At 43.4% G+C, this 23,118-nt stretch overlaps 1 pseudogene; it reads right to left on the reverse strand.

Moving 5' to 3' along the window:
• Positions 1-402: 402 nt before the first annotated feature.
• Positions 403-23,118, reverse strand: part of LOC123039343 (uncharacterized) — an 87,638-nt pseudogene continuing 64,922 nt past the window's right edge.

The following is a 23,118-nucleotide window of genomic DNA, read 5'->3' on the forward strand; positions in this document are numbered from 1 at the left end:
TAATTCAGGTAAGGGATTGCCCAATCTAGGATAGCATGCAGAGCCGCCACAAGTTCAGCCTCCGGGTCAGGAATGGCAAGATCCTCTTTCGATGGCAGTTTGACTGGCGGGTTATGAAGGACGTCGAGGAAAACATTGGGAGGACCCGGCTTACGTTGCGAGCCGAGGCGGGATAGAGCATCAGCCGTCTCATTCTGTTGTCGATCTATATGATCCACCTAGTAACCTTTGAAGTTACTAGCAACATTGATGACCGCTTGTCGGTAAACCACCATGAGGGGATCTTTTGAGTCCCGAGTGCCAGAAACTTGTTGAGCCACCTGGTCTGAGTCGCCCAAGCATCTGACTCGACTGAGGTTCATCTCCTTAGCAATACGGAGGCCATGAAGAAGGGCCTCGTACTCAGCTGCATTGTTAGTACAGGGAAACATAAGTCTCGACACATAACCAAACTTGTCACCTCGAGGGGAAGATAAGACGGTTCCAGCCCCCGAGCCCTCAAGCTACCTAGATCCATCAAAGTGTATAGTCCAATACGTGTTGTCTGGTTTCTCCTCAGGTGCCTGAAGCTCAGCCCAATCGTTGATGAAATCCACCGGGGCTTGAGATTTAATAGTTGTACGAGGGACATACTTGATGTTATGTGGACCAAGCTCGATGGCCCAATTGGTGACCCGACCAGTTGCCTCCCTGTTGTGAATAATATCACCTAGGGGAGCCGAACTAACCACTATGATGGGATGTTCCAAGAAGTAATGACTCAGCTTCCGACTTGCCAAAAGACACCAAAAAAAAGTTTCTGCCAGTGAGGGTAACGTTGCTTGGATAGTGTCAAGACTTCGCTGACATAATACACTGGCCTCTGAACTTGGTACTCTTTACCCACCTCTTTTCATTCCACCACAACCACAACACTGACTGCCTTATTGTTAGCATTAATTTGCAAGAGCATAGGCTCTTTGGTGATCGGAGCAGCAAGGACAGGCGGCTCAGCTAGTTGCTTCTTGAGGGCCTCCAGGGCGTCGTTGGAAGTAGCACTCCACTTGAAGTTGTTTGTTTTCTTGAGCATCTGGTAAAAAGGAATTGCTTTCTTGCCGAGGCACCTTATAAACCGACTCAAAGACACAATTCGACCTGCCAAGCGTTGAGCGTCATTGAGATTCTTGGGCTCAGTAACTGAAGTGATTGCTTGGATCTTCTTCGGGTTATCTTCAATGCCACGCTCGTATACCAGGAAACCAAGTAACTTGCCAGCAGGGACTCTAAAGACACACTTGTCCGGGTTAAGTTTCATCTGATATGTGCGAAGATTTGCAAAGGTCTCCCTAAGGTCATCCAGCAGAGTTGCCTTCTTGGCTGATTTGACCACAATGTCATCAACATATGCGTGAATGTTGCATCCGATCTGACTGTGGAAACAATTTTGAACACAATGCTGGTAAGTAGCCCCAACGCTTTTGAGCCCAAACGGCATGGAGGCATAACAGAAGGATCCAAAGGGGGTGATGAAAGCCATCTTCTCTTGGTCCTCAACGGCCATCTTAATCTGATGATAGCCGGAGTAAGCATCCAAGAAACAGAGGGTTCCGTAGCCTGCAGTGGCATCGATGATTTGATCAATGTGTGTGGGGGGCGAAAGGGTCATTGGGGCAGGCTTTATTGAGGTCTGTGTAGTCAATAAACATACGCCAAGTGCCATTTTTCTTGAGAACAAGCACTAGGTTAGCTAGTCACTCGGTATGAAAAACTTCAACGATGAACCCGGTAGCTAGGAGCCGGGCCACCTCTTCACCAATTGCTTTGCATCTCTCCTCGTTAAAACAACGGAGGTATTCCTTGACTGGTTTAAACTTGGAGTCCACATTAAGGTGGTGCTTGACAATGTTTCTCGGTACACCCAGCATGTCAGAAGGTTTCCATGCAAATATGTCCTAGTTCTCACGGATAAACTTGACGAGCGCACTTTCCTATTTGGGGTCCAAGTCAGCCCCGATAGTGAACTTCTTGGATGAGTCCCCAGGAACGAACTCAATGTCCCTGGTATCTTTGGCTGATTTGAACTTGAGTGGCGGGTCAGCTTCAGTGGTTGGGTTTTTGAGAGGCGTTATATCAGCCAAGTCTATATTTTTAGTGTAAAACTTGAGTTCTTCTGTGGCGCAAGCCACCTCTACATATGCGGCGTCACCCTCTTCGCATTCGAGGGCAATCTTCCTATCACCATTGACCATAATGGTGCCACGAGGGCTTGGCATTTTGAGCTTAAGGTAGATGTAGCAGGGTCGGGCCATGAATTTAGCATAGGCCGGCCGACCGAAGAGGGTGTGGTATGGACTCTTAATCTTGACCACCTCGAAGGACAAGGACTCACATCTGTAATTGGTGTCTGACCCAAAGGACACATCCAACTTGACCCTGCCAATCGGATAGGCTGACTTGCCAGGGACGATTCCGTGAAAAACGGTAGTGGATGGGGAGAGGTCTTTCTCAGACAAGCCCACACGCCGAAGAGTGTCGTAATAGAGAATTTTAATACTGCTTCCCCGTCCATAAGCACCTTGGTGAGAGAGGCTCCACCACTAAGGCCAGATGACCCGGATTTTTGACCCGAGGCAGGTGATCCTCCCCACTCTAGGTTATTGGGTGCTCTGACCATGTCAGGTACTGCGATACCGCTGGTTCAACTATGTTGATCAGGCGTTTCTTAAGCTTGCGGTCTCTCCTATCCTATTTGTATCAAACACATGGCACTGGCCGTTGTTTAGCTGTTTGGGGTTACTCTGGTAACCTGTCTATTTTCCTTGTTGCTGGTTCCCCTGTTGGTGATTGTTTCCTCCATGTCCCTGGTAACTTCCGCCCGAGCCGACGGACCCTTGGAAATTTTGTTGGTGGTATCCACCCATTGACCCGCTACTAGATGATCCTGGGTCACCGCCGCCAACTCCTTGGTTGTTCTAGAACCGCTGCGAAAAATCCCTCATAATGATGCAGTCTTCCCATGAGTGGGTGGCCGCCTTATTAGGGAGGCTATGTTTTGGACATGGCCCTCTAGGGCTTCATCAAAAAGTTTGGGTTTGAAATTCTTTCCAGCGCTAACCCTTTTCTGATATTTGGGCCCTGTGTTGGTGTTTGCGACAAGGTCTGACCCGCCTTCTAGGTTCTTGTGTCTTCCATCGTTGCCACCACTACCCTGCTGGTGGCCCTTACCGTCGTTTCCCTTCTTCCCTTTACCATTTGGAGCTTCGTCAACACCAGGGTCCTTAGTGGAATCAGACTCCGCGTACTTGGGTGAGGGCATTCATGAGCTCTCCCATGTCCGTGACGCTCCTCTTGAGGCACCCAAGCTTCTGGACAAGGGGGTCGAAGTGACAGTTCTGCTCTAATATCAAGACTGCCTGAGCCGCTGTGCTGTTGTTTGAAGAGTGGATGATCTCTGCCACCCGGCCCACCAAATGGTGGGCCGACTCATTGTCGCGCTGAATGCAGTTTTGGAGGTCGGCGATGGTTTTGGGACGCTTGCAAGTGACTTGGAAGTTCTTAATAAAACGCTCCTTCAACTCAGCCCACATGTTGATGGAGTTGGGGGGCAAGGTTTTTAACCAAGTACGGGCCGACTCCACCAACATCATTGTCAGATATTTTGTGCATACCATGTCACTGATGTCCAACATGTCCATGGCGAGCTCATAGCTCTCTATGTACGACGCCGGCTCAAGGTCTGCCGTGTAGTTAGGGACCTTCCTAGGACCCTTGAAGTCCTTGGGCATGCGCTCATTGCATAGAGCCGGAGCCAGGCAAGGTATACCGAGGGTCCTCCTAGTGTGGGTTAATTGGGTTGCGACTGGTGGAGGCAGAGCCGCATCGTTTGCCACCTCAGCCGCCCGTTGGGCACGTGCGGAGTCAATGATGTCTTGAGCATTGGGAGATCTCATGTGCGGCAAGACTCGGGGTCGGGGTGCTGCTGGATACAACTGGTGAGTTGGCGTGGTGGCTTCTGCTCCTGCTCGGGGTCAGGGTAGAATGAAGGCACTCCCTTCTATAAGAATAGTTGCCCTGATGAGTCACCGCTATTTTAACATCTTGATGGCATTGCACGCCTCAATCTCGATGGACTGTCCCGTAATGGGGAGCACCGCCAAGTTGGTCATTGCGGCGAGAAGGTTTTCCACCGGGTTAGTGAAGTGACCCACCAATGTGAAGAAGGGGCGGGGGGGGGGGGGTGGCGTCAACATTCTTCTTGTAGACGTTGTTGGGCCTCCAAGTGCAGAGGTTTGTAGGACAGTAGCAAATTTCCCTCAAGTGGATGACCTAAGGTTTATCAATCCGTGGGAGGCGTATGATGAAGATGGTCTCTCTCAAACAACCCTGCAACCAAATAACAAAGAGTCCCTTGTGTCCCCAACACACCCAATACAATGGTAAATTGTATAGGTGCACTAGTTCGGCGAAGAGATGGTGACACAAGTGCAATATGGATGGTGGATATAGGTTTTTGTAATCTGAAATTATGAACATAGCAAGGTAGTAAGTAACAAAAGTGAGAGAAAACGGTATCGCAATGCTTCGAAACAAGGCCTAGGGTTCATACTTTCACTAGTGCAAGTTCTCTCAACAATGATAACATAATTAGATCATATAACAATCTCTCAACGTGCAACAAAGAGTCACTCCAAAGTCACTAATAGCGGAGAACAAACGAAGAGAATATTGTAGGGTACGAAATCACCTCAAAGTTATTCTTTCTGATCAATCCATTGGGCTATTCCTATAAGTGTCACAAACAGCCCTAGAGTTCGTAGTAAAATAACACCTTAAGACACACATGAACCAAAACCCTAATGTCACCTAGATACTCCAATGTCTCCATAAGTATCTGTGGGTATAATTATACGATATGCATCACACAATCTATGATTCATCTATTCAAACCAACACAAATAATTTCAAAGAGTGCCCCAAAGTTTCTACCTGAGAGTCAAGACGACCCCTATGCATAAGTTCACAAGGTCACTGAACCCGCAAGTTGATCACCAAAACATACATCAAGTGGATCACGTGAATATCCCATTGTCACCAGAGATAAGCACATGCAAGACATACATCAAGTGTTCTCAAATCCTTAAATACTCAATCCGATAAGATAACTTCAAAGGGAAACCTCAATCCATTACAAAAAAGTAGAGGGGAAGAAACATCATAAGATCCAACTATAATAGCACAGCTCGTGGTACATCAAGATCGTGCCATATCAAGAACACGAGAGAGAGAGAGAGAGAGAGATCTAACACATAGCTACTGGTACATACCCTCATCCCCGAGGGTGAACTACTCCCTGCTTGTCATGGAGAGTGTCGGGATGATGAAGATGGTCACCGGTGATGGTTCCCCCCCTCCGGTAGGGTGCCGAAACAGGGTCCCATTGGTTTTTCGTGGCTACAAAGGCATGCGGTGGCGGAACTCCCAATCTAGGTTCTGTTCTGGAAGTTTGGGGATATATAAGAGGTGTTGGTGTTGGGAACAAGCCAGGGGGTCCATGAGGCAGCCACGAGGTAGGGGGCACGCCCAGGGGGTAGGGCGTGCTCTCCACCCTCGTGGTGGCCTCGAGACTCTTCCAGTCCATCCCCGATGCTCCGTGGGCTTCTTCTGGTCCAAAAATGTTCTCCGTAAATTTTCAGGTCAATTGGACTCCGTTTGATATTCCTTTTCTATGATACTAAACAGAAAATGGCACTGGGCTCTAGGTTAATAGGTTAGTCCCCAAAATTATATAAAATAGCATATAAATGCATATAAAGCATCCAAGATGGATAATATAATAGCATGAATACTTCATAATTATAGATATGTTGGAGACGTATCAGCATCCCCAAGCTTAATTCCTGCTCGTCCTTGAGTAGGTAAATGATAAAAGAAATAATTTATGAAGTGTGAATGCTAGCAACTGCATAAGTTTGATCAATGATAATTTCAATAACTTTTTCTAGCATCATTATATATCATAACAGTAACTCATATCATAGAGCTTCTCATGATCAAGTAACAAGCTATTCACAAGTTAAAGCATATACCACAAACTTTCTTGAAAACTAACAAAATATGTTCTCAGTCATCAACAGTTGCAATTCATCTTATTTTCAGAAAGGGTCTATGTAAGAGCTTTGATGTAGCAAATCCCACATACTCAACTATCATATAGTCTTCCATGATTGCTACCACTCAAAGCATATTTTTAGAACAAATAGCATCCATCGAACACAGAGAAAGATAGGGGCTTAATGTTTCGCCTCCCAAATTATTTATCATATAGATAATTGTAAACAATAATAATTCATGATCAAATATATTTGAATGGCCATATATGCTTAGATCTTTCCCCATCACATGATGCTTGCCAACTAAAGAGTAGGTTGGAATGAGAAGGAATACTATTGACTCTTGCATAAAAGTAAAAGATAGGCCCTTCACAGAGGGAAGCAGGGATTTGCAGAGGTGCCAGAGCTTGAAGCTTTTAAAACAGAGATGAAAATAATTTTGAGAGGTATGCTTTCATTGTCAACATAACAACCAAGAGTTCCCAATATCTTCCATACTAGATACATTATAGGCAGTTCCCAAACAGAAAGGTAAAGTTTTTACTCCCCCTCCACCAACAATCACATTCCACGGCTGGTCTGAAACAACGGGTACCATCCAACTATCAACAATCCTGGGGGATTTCTGTTTAATTATTTGCAATTTTGTTTTTTGATCATAGGACTGGGCATCCCAATTACCAGCCATTTTCTCGTGAATGATGAGTGGAGTCCACTCATCGTGAGAATAACCCACCTAGCACGGAAGATACTGACAGCCCCTAGTCGCCACATGAGCATTTGGGCATACAAAACAGAATATTATTTGAAGGTTTAGAGTTTGGAACTTGCAAATTTACTTGGAACGGCAGGTAAATACCGCATATAGGTAGATATGGTGGACACTCATGGAAGAAACTTGGTTCAAGGATTTTGGATGCACAAGCAGTTTTCCCGCTTAGTACATAAATTTTGGCTAGCAAAGGATTCTAAATAGTAAGCACCACATGTTGGAGGATCTATAACAATATAACTTCTATACAAATATACCCAAACATAACTCATTAAGTTGTCTTCCTTGTCCAACTTCAACTAATTTGATCAAGTTTGAAAATAATTAATGGGTCTCACAATCATAGAAGATGTCCAAGATAGTATATTTATATGTGAAATCTCTCTTCCTTCAATATTCTTTCATGAAGTGTTCACCAATACTATGTTTGCTAACCTTCAATAAATTTACCACCTCTAATTCTTATATGAGAAGTCATTATTCCCCATGGGATAAGCATATAAAACATATATAATTTCAGATTTATGATGTTCAATTCATTCAACCATTTACTCATAGGATGTAAGTGAAGCACAAAAGTAAATGAAAAACTACTCCAAAGAGATATAAGTGAAGATCAATGAGTAGTTGAATAATTATGTAGCTATGTGAAGACTTTCTCCCATAAGGAAAATTTAGATCTTAAGTACTTTATACAAACAGAAAGCAAAACAAAATGAAATGACATTCCAAGGATAGCACATATCATGTGAATAAGCAAAAACTTAGGCTCAACCGAGGGTAACCGATGATTGTTGATGAAGAAAGGTGGGATGCCAACCGGGGCATCCCCAAGCTTAGATGTTTGAGACTTCTTGAAATATTAATTAGCTATGCCTTGGGCATCCTCAAGCTTGAGATTTTGTGTCTCCTTAATTCCTTTCATATCATAGTTTCCTAGAATCTTAAAAACTTGATCCACACAAAACTCAACAAGAACTCGTGAGATAAGTTAATATAAATCCATGAAAAACCTTATCATTCTCTACTGTACAAAATCACTAAAATTATTATTTGATATTGCCTACTAAATGCCTCTGAATATTTAACTCTCCTATCCTCAAATAGAATCATTAAACAAGCAAACATATGCAAACAATGCAAACATAACACCAATCTGTCTAAACAGAACAGTCTGTAAAGAATGCAAGATAAATCATACTTATTTAACTCAAAAAATTCTGAAAATTTACCACATTGTAGAGAATTTATCATAGCTTATTCTGCAAAAAATTTCAAAATTTTATCACATACTGACTTTTCTAGGGAATTTTTGCAATAGCGACAAACTTTCTGTTTTGAAACAGCAACTCACATACTTGCAAATTGTGCATGGTGAAGGCTATCCTTGACACTTTTATTGAAATAAAAGATACAAAACCTTATTCTAAATAGCAGAAAGAAAATATAAACAAAAGAAAATGACTCTCTAGGAAAAACACATATCATGTGGTAAATAAAAATATAGCCTCAAGTAAAGTTACTGATGAACAAAGACGAAAGAGGGGATGCCATCTGGGGCATCCCCAAGCTTAGTTGCTTGGTTGTCATTGAATATTACCTTGGGGTGCCTTGGTAATCCCCGAGCTTAGGCTCTTGCCACTCCTTATTCCTTAGTCCATCGAAACTTTACCCAAAACTTGAAAACTTCACAACACAAAACTTAACGGAACTTCGTGAGATATGTTAGTATGATAAAGACAAATCATTAACTTTGGTACTGCCAAGACAAGATTCATATTTTTTTTCCAAATAATGACTATTGTACTATATCATTCCCACCATTTATGTTACTTAATATAAGCTACGGGAACACTAAAACAAGCAAACTATGCGTTAAAAACAGAATCTGTCAAAGACAGAACAACCCGTAATGATCTGAACAACAACCATACTTCCGCTACTCCAAAAATTCTGAAAAATTAGTACAACCTAAGAAATTTGTTTATTAATCTTCTTCAAAAAGAATCAGCATTTATCACGCTTCTTTTAAAAATGAGAATTGTTTTCCTGAGCGCAAAAGTTTTTGTTTTCTAGCAAGATCAAATCAATATCACCATAGATCATCCCAAAGGTCTTACTTGGCACTTTATTGCAAAGTTCGGGAAAGCGCGCTTAATCGAGCGCTTATGCGCGCCTACACGCAAGGCGCTGGCCTACCGCCTCGCATAGGCCATGTGCGCTCGTAAAGGCGCGACGCGCGCCTAGGAGGAGCGCTTTTCTCGCTGAGGCGAGATTAAGCGCGCGGAACAGCGCAGAACGGGCGCTTAATGGCGCAGAACGACGAGAGGGGATCCATCGGGGAATCGGGATAAAGAGGCAGGGAGGCACGGGATGAAAGGCAGAGGGTCAAAATCGAGCCCGTGTTAGGGTTAGGGTCTCCTCTCCTCCATTCCTCACGCCGCCGGACTCTCCTTGTGGCCGCCGGACTCTCCTCGCGCCGCCGGTAGCAGCACGCCCTCCGCCATGGATCTGAAGCTCCTCCTCGTGCCTCTCCTGCTCGGGCCCTCCCCCGCACCTCCGGTTGCTGGCCTTCGACCTCATCCCGCCGTGGATCTCGCGGCCTGGTCTTCTTCTCTTCAGGCAGGTGAGCCCCCAGATCCTCATCGAGCCTACCTTCTCCTGCTAGCTTCTGTCTGTTGCTGCTTTGCTGGTGCTACTAGTTGCGGCTGAAGTGATGTTAGCTGCTGCTGGTGGTAGTTAGTGGTGTTGTTTACTAGTAGAGTAAAAGTAGTAGTACTTGGTGCTGTTGCCTATTGCTGTTAATTTGCTGCTGCTAGCTGCTACTGCTGTTTGATGCTGCTACTACTTGTTTGCTGCTGATGCTAGTTGATGCTGATGCTAGCTGCTGCTGCTACTTGTTTGTTGCTAATGCTAGCTGCTGCTGCTTGTTTGCTGCTGCTGTCTGTGGCTATTAGCTGCTAATTTGTGTTGTTGACTTGTTGTTGTAGGATGTCAACATCAGAGAACACCACCGCCGAAACAGAGTCCGAAAGGCCGATAGCTCTTAAGAGGAAATCCAATGATGTTGGATGGAACTATGGGAAACTATGTGATGTCACAAACAAGGAGAGGGTGAAGTGTGACTTCTGTGGCCATATTAGCACCGGAGGAATTAACCGTTTCAAGCTACACATCACATGCACCACCTCAAGTGTTCTTTCATGTTTAAGATCAACTCCGGAGGCTAAAGCAATATACCAGAGAGCTCTTGATGCATATGAGGCAAAGAAGGTGGCGAAGAAAAAACATATGGCAGAAGTGAGGGCTGATGTGCATGTTATAGCCCTAAATGAAGCAAGGGATGGTAGAGAATCTGTTTGTGTTGGAAGCACATCATCGGAGCCCAACAAATTAGGACCAATGGACAAGTTTGTGCGTCCTATTGATGGTAAATCAAGCAAAGAGGAAGCCTTGAAGCAGCTAAGTATGAATGAAGCACTATTCAAGGAGAGAAGAGGTCAATGTTCACCATATGTTGCTAGATGGGTGTATTCACATGGTAATTCTGAAGTCCTTCATTTCTTTGCTTGCTTGTGCTTGAAATGATTGCTTGATTGCATTGTTTTGTTCCTTTGCTTGTAGGCATACCATTTAATGCTCTTGACAATGATGAGTTTTGTCAAATGTGTGAGGCCATAGGCAAATTTGGTCCTGGATATGAGCCTCCTACTCAATATGAGCTTAGGGAGAAGTTGTTGAGTGATGAATATGCAATGACCAAGAGTTTGTTAGATGAACGTGAGAAGGAGAAGATAAAGCTTGGGTGCACCATCATGACAGATGCATGGACGGACATGAAGAGGAGGAGCATAATAAATTTGTGCATGCATTGTAGTGGGGGGACAAGTTTTCTCAAATCAAAGGAAACATCCGATGTGTCACATACAAGTGAAGTCATATTTCAGCTAGTGGAAAGCGCAATTCAGGAGGTAGCGGCAGAGCATGTGATGCAAGTGGTGACCAACAATGCTTCCAATAACATGGGAGCCAAGAAAATGTTGCTTGAGAAGAGGCCGAAGATCTTTTGGAGCTCTTGTGCAACTCACACTATCAACTTGATGCTCCAAGGAATTGGCAGCCTCAAGAGATTCAAAACAATAATTGATCAAGCAAAGCACCTCACCATCTTCATCTATGCGCATCACAAGACTTTGGCATTGATGAGGGTTGCTACAAAAAGGAGAGATATCATAAGGTCGGGGGTGACTAGATTTGCTTCCGCTTTTCTCACTTTGCAAAGTTTGTTGGAGAAGAAAGATGCTTTAAGGTATATGGTGGTTGAAAGAGCTTGGGAAGATATGAGTCATGTGAAAACAAAGAAAGGCAAGGATGCAATGGCAACGGTGATGGATGCTAACTTTTGGAAAGGTGTGCTCCTATGCATAAAGGTGTTTGAGCCATTGTTGAGAGTTCTTCGTTTGGTTGATGGGGATATTAAGCCATCAATGGCTTGGTTGTATGGAGAGTTGGTGAATGCAAAGAGGGAGATGAAGGAGGCATTTAACAACTTGGAGAGGAACTACAAAGATACTATGGGCATTGTTGAAAAGAAGATGAATGGAAGGCTAGATTCTCCACTGCACATGGCCGCATATGTGTTGAACCCACACTACAGTTATGCAAATAGCTCCGTCTTTACCACTGCAAATGAAGGATTTCAGGAGTGTGCTGAACAATACTATGCAAATGATCATGATACTTGCATGCTGGTTGTCAATGACGAGTTTCTGAAATATGAAAACAAAGAAGGAACTTTTGGAAAGAAGCTTGCAAAAGCATGTGAAAATAAAAGCTACAGCCCCGGTATACTTGCTTGCTCCTGCCCACTAGTTGCTACTCTTTTCTTGCTGCTGCTATTGATGCTTGTTTCTTGCTGCTGCTGCTGCTATTGATGCTTGTTTCTTGCTGTTGCTGCTGCTATTGATGCTTGCTTCCTGCTGCTGCTGCTACCATGCTACTGCTCCTGCTACCATGCTACTGCTGTTTTTTGCTGCTGCTACCTTGCTGCTGCTACTACTACTAACTTGCTACTGCTATATGTTCTCCGATTTCTAGTTGGTTGGTGGAAGCTTTATGGAGGAGAAACACCAAATTTGAAAGAAATGGCTATGAGAATCCTCTCTCTGACCTCTAGCTCTTCTGGTTGTGAAAGAAACTGGAGTGCATTTGAATCGGTATACCTCTTCTCTCAATTTTGTCTCCTCATTTGTCTCTCGTTTTTGTTTTTAAATATGCTCATGCAAAATGATGTTTAATATGTAGATACATACCAAGAGAAGAAATAGGCTCACAACGGAGCGATGCAACAATTTGGTCTTCATAAGGTTCAATAATAGGATGTTGTCTAGGAAACAAACGCTCCTAGAGAAGAAGAAATGGGATGTGCTCATTAGCACCGATGCTACCGAAGCTCAAGGATTTCTATTTGAAGGGGGGGATGATTATGCAAGTGTTGTTTATCTTGATGAGGAGGATGGAGATGTTCATCCGGGTACGGGGATATCATGGGATCTACTTGGTGAAGCAATGGGAGCACAAGAGCAACTCCAACATCGGAGGAGTGCAAGAGTGAGATACCTTGAGGAGGATGAGTTTGAATCCGATCATGATGATGAGATAGTGGATGAAGATGAGATTGAGTATGAGGATGATTGAGAGGCATTGAGCATTTGAGCTAGTGATCATTGGCTCATTGCATGATGGTTGGCAGCACCATGCCATTAAGTGATCAAGTTATCATGCATTTGCATTCATGCAATTGTCTTTTGTTTATTATTTGTTATGTAAGAGACTATGATGGAGTGTTCACGGGAGAGACTATTGTGGATCGTGGGCGTGGTACTTTGGTTTGGTAGCACTAAGCAAGTTTAAGACTTTTATTTGTTATGTAATATGCTTGCTTGTGAAGTTGTGAACTTGTGATATGTTCTGCCTATTACATTGCTTGTTTGCTACTTTGCTAGTTTGCTTTGATTGCTCATTCAAGTTGTGAACTTGTGATATGTTCTGCCTATTACATTACATTTTACAAATATGAATGATGAATCTGATATATAATGCTTTGCTTGCTCCTTGCTTGTTGGTTGCTGCTGCTAACATCTTGTCATCTTCTCTATGATGTATTTAGCTGTTGCACAATGCATTGGAGGGAGACGATCAGAGTACAACATACAAAGAGGCAGGGGCAACATATTGGAGAGAGAACAAGGTTATAAACTTATAATTGTACCTCTAGTTTACATTCTAGCACTTTTTTATGTCAAATTGCTCTTTTTTGCCCATATCCGTACAATTATATAGAAAACGCATAATTGCGCCTAATTGCGCCTAATCACGCCTAAGCTAGAAAAGCGCAAGTAGGTGGCCAAACGCATAATTAACGCCTAGAGCTTTCTCTAACTATGCTTTATTGAAACAAAAGCTATAAAACATGATTACTACAATATCTTAATCATGTGAACACACAAACATTAGGGGTAAATGTAGCGACCCGACCCGAATGGGTCAAGTCTCTGTGCTTACGTGTCATCCCTGGATCAGTATGCTGACACACACAGTACTCGAGGATTTATAACAGAGGTAAATCACATGTACAAAATAATGTAAAAACTATTACCTCAATCCAAAATAGCGGAAGCAACAAGGTTGTGGATTCCCATCAACACCAACGGCAAAGTTGAGTATAGGAAATCGTAACCCTAACGTATCACTTACTCGTCGTAAGATCCTGCAACATGAGACGTTGCAGCCACAGAGGGTCAGTACATTGAATGTACTGGCAAATTCACACCATAGAGCAATGATGAATAAGAGCTATCACTACATGCATATCTGGCTGGTGGAAAAAGCTCTGTGGTTACAGTTTTGCGTAAAGCCAATTTTTCCCTACTGCAAAGGAATACATTTATTTAACTATCATGGTGGTTGTTAAACATTGAGAATGGTTGACAGCATTCTCAATCCCAATTAAAGTACTCATTAAAACCCAACAATATTGATTATAGTAACATGATGAGATCAACAGGATAATCCAAGTACTAGATACTCAAAATGTCCATAATCGGGGACACGGCTAATCATGATTAGTTTGTACACTCTGCAGAGGTTTGCGCACTTTTCCCCACAAGACTCGATCGCCTCCATTTGGTTTCTCGCACTACATGGTGTTTGAGAAATGGATGACCGAGACATAGTCTTTCAGAAGCGCTAGCACCTTACGATGGGTAGACCAGTACACCTACATCCCCGACATCTGCTAGTCCACCACTATAAGAGTTCGCACGACTTAGTAAACTATGCCAGAGCCCATAATGGCTTGTGGCTGCACACGGAAGTTACTAGCATGAATTATCTTATGATCCCTTTGAGCCTGGGCGGCGGTCCATAGGAAAATCACACGGTAACCCCGGGATTTCCAAAAAAACAGGCAATCACTGGATACCCCAGGTGCCTCAATCCACCCAGGTGTGTATTTAAGTTGCCACCTTAGATAAACCATTAATTAACAATCTCACATCTGTCATGGATATTCACTCACCCAATCCACGTCTACTAGCATAGCATGGCATAATAAGCAAACGCAGAAGTAACTCCCAAAGGATTCATAAGTAACACAGGTAATAGGTACTACCTCATCTACTTCCCATCCCACAATTTAATTAGATCCTAATCATGCAATATTTGAGGATTGATCTAATGCATAAAAACTGGGTATGAAAAGGGATATGATCAAAGTGTGAACTTGCCTGCAATGTTGATGAAGATGATTCATACTCAAAACTCTTGATAGTTCTACTCGTCTCACTCCGTTCAATCTATCGTAAGCAAACAATAGTAACCACACATAAGCAATCACTCAAAAGACCAGAAAGAACGAAGAAAACAATTCGTAAAACTTCAAACCCAAGTCAAAAACTCTTGCAACATAAAACAATTTCTAACAGTACCAAAATTGTGTGAATTTGGCCTTATCATAAAGCTTAGGTCAAGAGCTTCGAAATCGGAGTTATAAAACTCAAGTTACGATCAAACGAAGTTCAAATACAAAACTGATCTAATTCAAATTTTAAACTTTCAAAAACATGTTTGAGTTGTTTTACTGGATAGAGGGGACCATAACGAAGAAGTGGGCGTTGGTTTCGTTGGATTTGGACTAACGAGTAAAAAGTAGTGGTCGTTTGAAGTCCAGGGGCTAATCTATAAATAAAATATTCACAGACGGGTCCCTGAGCGAAAATAAAAGAAAAAGAAAAGCTCTAAAGAAAGAACGTTCGCTGCCGAACGCTAACTGACAAAGACCGTTCACTATAGAGGCTAAACCAGCGAACGTCCATTAAATAAAACAAAACGTTTCAGAGAAAGAAAAAAAACACCTCGATCTGGACCGTTGGATCCAGATCGGACGGACGAGGGTAGGTGGCGGTTACCGCGGTGGCTGACGACGTCGGCGACGAGGAAAACGGCAGCGACGGCGGCTCGGATCGAACGGAACGGCGGCTCTGGGGCTCGGCGGCGCCGGCGAAGTAGATGGGGAGGAGCGGCTCGGCGAGGCGAGTCCGAAGGGGGTGGTGGCGTCGGGCGTAGGCGGCGGTGGAGTGAGGCGCAACGGCGGCGGATCTCGTCGGGGCGGAAGCTCCTGCGGGGGCGGGGGCGATGGCTCGGGGAGGAGAGGAACGGGGCCCGGGGCCTCGGGTTTTAAAGGAGGGGCCGAGGGGTGGCGTGGGCAAGGGGCTAGGCGGCGGGGAGAGCCCGGTGGCGGCACGGACGTTGAGGCGGTGGCGGCTGTCGTGGCGGCGGCGGACTCCTGCGGGAGAGACGGCGCACTAGGCTGGGCCGCTGCTGGGCTAGGCCGGCTGGGCTGGCGCGAAGAGAGAGAGAGAGCAGTGCTGGGCTTCGGCCTGGCACTGTTCGAAGAGTTTTTTTTTAAACAAATTTCCAGAGAACTAAAATAATAAAAACAAAATAACTAAAGCTATTATATAGGCATATAATATATCAAAATTTTTAGAAAAAGAATTTCTACTATCTGAACATTTTTTTAGGATCAAATAAAATACACACAAATTTAAATAAAACAAACAGTGCTACTGCTCTAATAAAATCTAGTAAAAATCATTTTAAAAATACAAAATTTAATTCAAATTTATTTCTCTCCAATTTTCTGATGTAGGGAATCATGTTACCCTATTTTCCATATATTTTATTTTTGGAGAAAATAGTATGAATACAACTCAAATAACTCTAAATTGAAAATAAATTCAAAAGAACTTTGAATTTAATTCTTTTAAACTCCCAACTCATATTTCATATGTTTTGAAGAAGTCATTTTATCTTCTCTCATGAAAATCATTGAGTTGCGTGAAGTTTATGAATTGGAAATATTCTCAAATGACATTCAAATATTTTCAACACCCCTTGTCATTTAATAAATGGAAGAAGTCATGTCATCTTCTCTCCAGGGTTTTTGTGATGAAAAGAATTTGAATTCATGAGGATCATAAAAGCAAAAAAATGAAAGTTTGGGAAAGTCCTTTTATTCCCTCTCATTTAACTTTCAAAAAGTTTCAAATTTCAATCAATCACACAACAATCAAACAATCAATCAAAACAATCTATTTGTTTATAACATTCCAAAATTTAGAATTTTGGGATGTTACAAAACTACCACCCTTAAAAGGAATCTCGTCCTCGAGATTCGGAGAGGCTAGAAAGAAATAGGTTAGGATTTGGTGGTCTTCACAAAATCCATCGATCGTCTCAGGGGTCACGGGTGCTACCACCCTTAGAAGCATCGTTACGGTTCCATCAAAACTCATATACTCCATCCTTATTGTTGGCAGTGTCGATCTTCTTAGATCTAAGGATAATTCCTTCTCTAGGCCCTTCCGGTAGTGGCATTAACCTTTTCCTCAATTCTTTTATCCTTTCCTCTTGGTAAGGTTATTCCGAGATTGGGTCTTCATAGCTGACGGGTCTGGCGCCAATTCTAAACAACTATCAATATCTCATGGTGGTCATCAATTTATGGTTTCTCCTGCAGAAAACGGGTCTGGGCTGAACCTCACTGTATATCCTACGATTGGCAACAACTGCCTTGTACAGGGGAAAATACCTATACCATTCTAAGGTTTAAACAAGGTTTTGATCGTCGTCTCTCTACTATAGGTAAGTCACTCAGATTTACCATCCCACATAGCAAGGCGAATAATAAGAGTAAGTCGGTATGGTGATCAATCCATCCCGCACCCAAATCATTACCCTGTATATGGTTTAGTGAATCTCGTAATCTAACACTCGGTCATCCTCACAAGCATTGCAGAATTTCTCTTGTCAACGAACCAAGTTCGGATAAATCCATTGATTCTGCAAGCCAAACAACATCTATCGTGTCTTCACAACTCTCAGGTTTTGCGTTGCTCCTATAAAATCGTTGGTGGGTAAAGGCATATCCTCTTCCAAGGGTTTTCCTTCAGCAAGAGTGTGCTTGCTTCTTGGCAGGTCCTGGGGCCTGTGGGTTATGGCCCATCTCATCACTTAAAATCCTTGAACACATCATCTGGGCAACTGATCATTATCCCAACATCCAACTTCCTGGCATACTTAAATCCATCCAATTATACTGTCTTCCTTCCTTCTATTGGCACCAAACTAGGAAATGATTACTTAGACTCATCATGGAATTTCCATTGATCCATATTTCCAACATCATACCTCCTTTATACCCCATAGTAATTCATCTCTTCATCCTCGTGGGATATCCCACCTTCCGTGATAAAAACTTATACTAATGAAGTCCATACTCCACTTCATGGAACATCATTATCCTTTCCAGGGTCAAGCGTCCTTATAGGGGAATATTGGCCATCTCTGCATGGCACTTCTTCAACTGGAAACGTGAAACACATCATGAACTCCTGACAGTCCTTCTGGTGACTCCAACTTGTTAGCCTATTCTCCCATACGTTCCAAACTCGCTATGGTCCTACAAATCTCGGGGCTAAATTCCCTTAACTCCAAATCGTTTTTTTAACTCCTCGCAGAGGGGACATACGAGGACATGCTCTGTCTCCAATTTCATAGACTACCTTCTTGTGTTTTTGAGTCTGCATAACTATTCTGCCTGGACTGAGCCACCTTCAGTCTATCTCAATTCAACTTAACATTCTCTTCTGACTCCTTGATCACATTTGGTCCAAACAACTGACGGTCTCCAACTTCATCCCATATCTATGGTGTCTGGCTCCTTCTCCCATACAAAACTTCAAAAGGGGCCATTTTCAAACTGGATGGGTAATTGTTGTTGTATGAGAACTCCGCGTAAGGTAGATCATCATCACTACTAGATCCATAACCTAACACACACGCTCTCAACATGTCCTCCAGAATCCGTTTGACTCTCTCGGTTTATCCATCTGTCTGTGGATGAAGGCTGTACTGAACTCTAGCCTAGTACCCAAAGTTTCACGCAACTGAATCCTAAACTTTGAAGTAAACTGGGTTCCTCTACAACGGTCCTCGGAACTCCATGCAGACATACGATCTTTGTCAAATATATCTTGGCCAACTTTGCACTTATATAGGTGGTTTTCACTGGGGTAAAGTGAGCCACTTTGGTCAAGCGAATAAACTACTACCCAGATAGAATCATATCCCGTTCGTGTTCTGGGAAATATGGTAATGAAATCCATGCCAAGCTTATCCTGCTTCCATTCAGGTATCAGCATAGGCTGTAGTAATCCGACTGGCTTCTGATGCTCTGCCTTTACTCTCTGACATACATCACATACAGCTACATACTCCGCAATATCCTTCTTCATACCAGTCCACCAGAAACGCTCCTTCAAATCCAAATACTTCTTGGTGTTTCTAGGGCGAATCGAGTATGGTGAGTCATGAGCCTCCTGAAGTATTAACTTCTTGATCTTTGCATTATTAGGCACATATACACGATCCTTGAACCATAAGGTGTCATGCTCATCCTTACGAAAACCTTTGGTCTTTCCTTTGCTCATCCTTTCTTTTAACTCAGCAATCTCTTTGTTATACTTCTGAGCTTCACGAATCTTTCCCAACAATGTAGACTGAACTTCCATTGCTGCAACAAAACCTTTGGGAACAATCTAAACTGAAGTTCCCTGAGATCCTCGGCTAACTCCTTTGGTAATCCCCCACTTATGAGGGTATTCATCCTGGTGTTCTTTATGGTTGTGTCCCATTTCTCCACAAAGCTTGCATGCACAGAGTTTCTTCATATGACTTCCATAAGGCTTCATCTCCTGGGACACAAGCTGAGACTTTAGCAGAGTCAACTTAAATTCTTTCCAAGTGGTTACTCCTTGCCACCCATTGATGGTTTGGTACATCCTCCACCAAGTAGCAGCAACTCTTACAAAGCACCGAAGAGCATGCTGGGTCATATCCTTTCTGACTATAGGGTTATTCTCCATTTGATTCTTCCAAGTTCTCAATCCATCGGTTCGTCTCCAATTGACCCATCGGTCGAGAAAATATGAGCTCATCTCCATTCATCCTCTATTGGTTCCATGGGTTTGGGGTGGGATAGGAAAGGTCGAGAGGGATACACACAATACAAACAAATTTTTTGAAAAGACAGATTTTATTGTGGCCGTCGAAAAAACAACAAACAAATGACAGCTCACAATCATCGCATCTAACGTAAGTATATAACAGGGGTTTGGTCTTCTAAAGGTCAATAAATCTCAACGTCATCAAACTCTTCAAGTCTTGGTCATGTCTCCGATGGCTCCTTCTGATCATGCTTGTCCTTCTCAAGTTCTTTTGCCAAATCATCTCTGTTGATGCGAAGTCTCTCATGACATCCTTTAATATTTCTGGGGTTGCGCTCTAAACTTCTGGGTTTCAACATCCTTGGTATGAACCATGTCCTTCTGTCCTTCAGTTCCAAATGAATCTTCGGTATCTCGAGGTTTTAGCTCCTCCAGCTTGGCTACTTCATCTTCTGGTTCCTGAGTTCTTCACGAATAGCCTCCTTGTCAAATATGACTTCCTAAAGTCCATCTTAAAATCCTTGATGTAATACTCCAGATCCTGGCGATACACCAGCTAAAGTTAAAACTTCACCTTGCTGATAGGTGCTCCATCAGCCTTATACCATCAAATCTTTCCTTGCATCTGCATGCTTAACTTCGCACGGTGACAATAGCATAACGGGTAATAACACCTTGGATAGCCGTGCTTCTGCTCTTGTCATTTCCATGAACTTTTATTCCATAGTTAATATCTCCTGCCTTAGGATTTTCTTGACAAAACTTGAGTTCCAATGCTCCATGTTTTAGTCTTTCTCCGATACACCTTGATCTCGGGTATTGACAGCTTCAATGGTCTGACAATTTCCATAAGTGTAGCCTTCCTTGGTCATACCAATCTAGAAAATCTTCAGAGCATTCATATTCTCCTGGTCTTTATCTGTCGTAGTTTCCATCATTATAATCCTCAAAAAAATCCTCTTCATTCCGAAGTGGTCTTAGTTGTCTGATATCTGGTCCTTCTTGGAGTGGTCTCATCAGTCGAATCTTCGAGGGGTCAAAAGGGGAAAGGGGTATGGTCTCACTAAAAGGAATTTTTGAAATAGCTCAGAAGAGAAGAGAGGTAAAACATTCTTTTGAGAAGAAAGTTGTAGAGAAAAATCTTTCCTATGGGCTTGCCAGTTTCTAGGGTCACGTCCTACAGTCAACATGTGCTCTCATACCATATTGTAGCGACCCGACCCGAATGGGTCAAGTCTCTGTGCTTACGTGTCATCCCTGGATCGGTATGCTGACACACACAGTACTCGAGGATTTATAACAGAGGTAAATCACATGTACAAAATAATGTAAAAACTATTACCTCAATCCAAAATAGCGGAAGCAACAAGGTTGTGGATTCCCATCAACACCAATGGCAAAGTTGAGTATAGGAAATCGTAACCCTAACGTATCACTTACTCGTCGTAAGATCCTGCAACATGCGACGTTGCAGCCACAAAGGGTCAGTACATTGAATGTACTGGCAAATTCACACCATAGAGCAATGATGAATAAGAGCTATCACTACATGCATATCTGGCTGGTGGAAAAAGCTCTATGGTTACAGTTTTGCGTAAAGCCAATTTTCCCTACTGCAAAGGAATACATTTATTTAACTATCATGGTGGTTGTTAAACATTGAGAATGGTTGACAGCATTCTCAATCCCAATTAAAAGTACTCATTAAAACCCAACAATATTGATTATAGTAACATGATGAGATCAACAGGATAATCCAAGTACTAGATACTCAAAATGTCCATAACCGGGGACACGGCTAATCATGATTAGTTTGTACACTCTGCAGAGGTTTGCACACTTTTCCCCACAAGACTCGATCGCCTCCGTTTGGTTTCTCGCACTACAGGGTGTTTGAGAAACGGATGACCGAGACATAGTCTTTCAGAAGAGCTAGCACCTTACGATGGGTAGACCGGTACACCTACATCCCCTACATCTGCTAGTCCGCCACTATAAGAGTTCGCACGACTTAGTCAACTATGCCAGAGCCCATAATGGCTTGTGGTTGCACACGGAAGTTACTAGCATGAATTATCTTATGATCCCTTTGAGCCTGGGTGGCGGTCCATAGGAAAATCACACGGTAACCCCGGGATTTCCAAAAAAACAGGCAATCACTGGATACCCCAGGTGCCTCAATCCACCCAGGTGTGTATTTAAGTTTCCACCTTAGATAAACCATTAATTAACAATCTCACATCTGTCATGGATATTCACTCACCCAATCCACGTCTACTAGCATAGCATGGCATAATAAGCAAATGCAGAAGTAACTCCCAAAGGTTTCATAAGTAACACAGGTAATAGGTACTACCTCATCTACTTCCCATCCCACAATTTAATTAGATCCTAATCATGCAATGTTTGAGGATTGATCTAATGCATAAAAACTGGGTATGAAAAGGGATATGATCAAAGTGTGAACTTGCCTGCAATGTTGATGAAGATGATTCGCACTCAAAACTCTTGATAGTTCTACTCGTCTCACTCCGTTCAATCTATCGTAAGCAAACAATAGTAATCACACATAAGCAATCACTCAAAAGACCAGAAAGAACGAAGAAAACAATTCGTAAAACTTCAAACCCAAGTCAAAAACTCTTGCAACATAAAACAATTTCTAACATTACCAAAATTGTGTGAATTTGGCCTTATCAGAAAGCTTAGGTCAAGAGCTTCAAAATGCAAAAAGAATCACTCAAATCGGAGTTATAAAACTCAAGTTACGATCAAACAAAGTTCAAATACAAAACTGATCTAATTCAAATTTTAAACTTTCAAAAACATGTTTGAGTTGTTTTACTGGATAGAGGGGACCATAACGAAGAAGTGGGCGTTGGTTTCGTTGGATTTGGACTAACGAGTAAAAAATAGTGGTCGTTTGAAGTCCAGGGGCTAATTTGTAAATAAAATATTCACAGACGGGTCCCTGAGCGAAAATAAAAGAAAAAGAAAAGCTCTACAGAAAGAACGTTCGCTGCCGAACGCTAACTGACGAAGACCGTTCACTACAGAGGCTAAACCAGCGAACGTCCATTAAATAAAACAAAACGTTTCAGAGAAAGAAAAAAAAACACCTCGATCTAGACCGTTGGATCCAGATCGGACGGACGAGGGCAGGTGGCGGTTACCGCGGTGGCTGACTATGTCGGTGGCGAGGAAAACGGCAGCGACGGCGGCTCGGATCGAACGGAACGGCGGCTCCGGGGCTCGGCGGTGTCGGCGGAGTAGATGGGGAGGAGCGGCTCGGCGAGGCGAGTCCAAAGGGGGTGGTGGCGTCGGGCGTAGGCGGCGGTGGAGCGAGGCGCAACAGTGGCGGATCTCGTCGGGGCGGAAGCTCCGGCGGGGGCGGCGGCGATGGCTCGGGGAGGAGAGGAACGGGGCCCGGGGCCTGTGGTTTTAAAGGAGGGGCCGAGGGGTGGCGTGGGCAAGGGGCTAGGCGGCGGGGAGAGCCCGGTGGCGGCACGGGCGTTGAGGCGGCGGCGGCTGTCGTGGCGGCGGCGGACTCCTGCGGGAGAGACGGCGCACTGGGCTGGGCCGGCTGGCCTGGCGTGGAGAGAGAGAGAGAGCAGTGCTGGGCTTCGGCCTGGCACTGTTCGAAGAGTTTTTTTTAAACAAATTTCCAGAGAACTAAAATAATAAAAAC

This window comes from Triticum aestivum, chromosome 2B (genome assembly GCF_018294505.1).
Source record: "Triticum aestivum cultivar Chinese Spring chromosome 2B, IWGSC CS RefSeq v2.1, whole genome shotgun sequence".
Classification (NCBI taxonomy): domain Eukaryota; kingdom Viridiplantae; phylum Streptophyta; class Magnoliopsida; order Poales; family Poaceae; genus Triticum; species Triticum aestivum.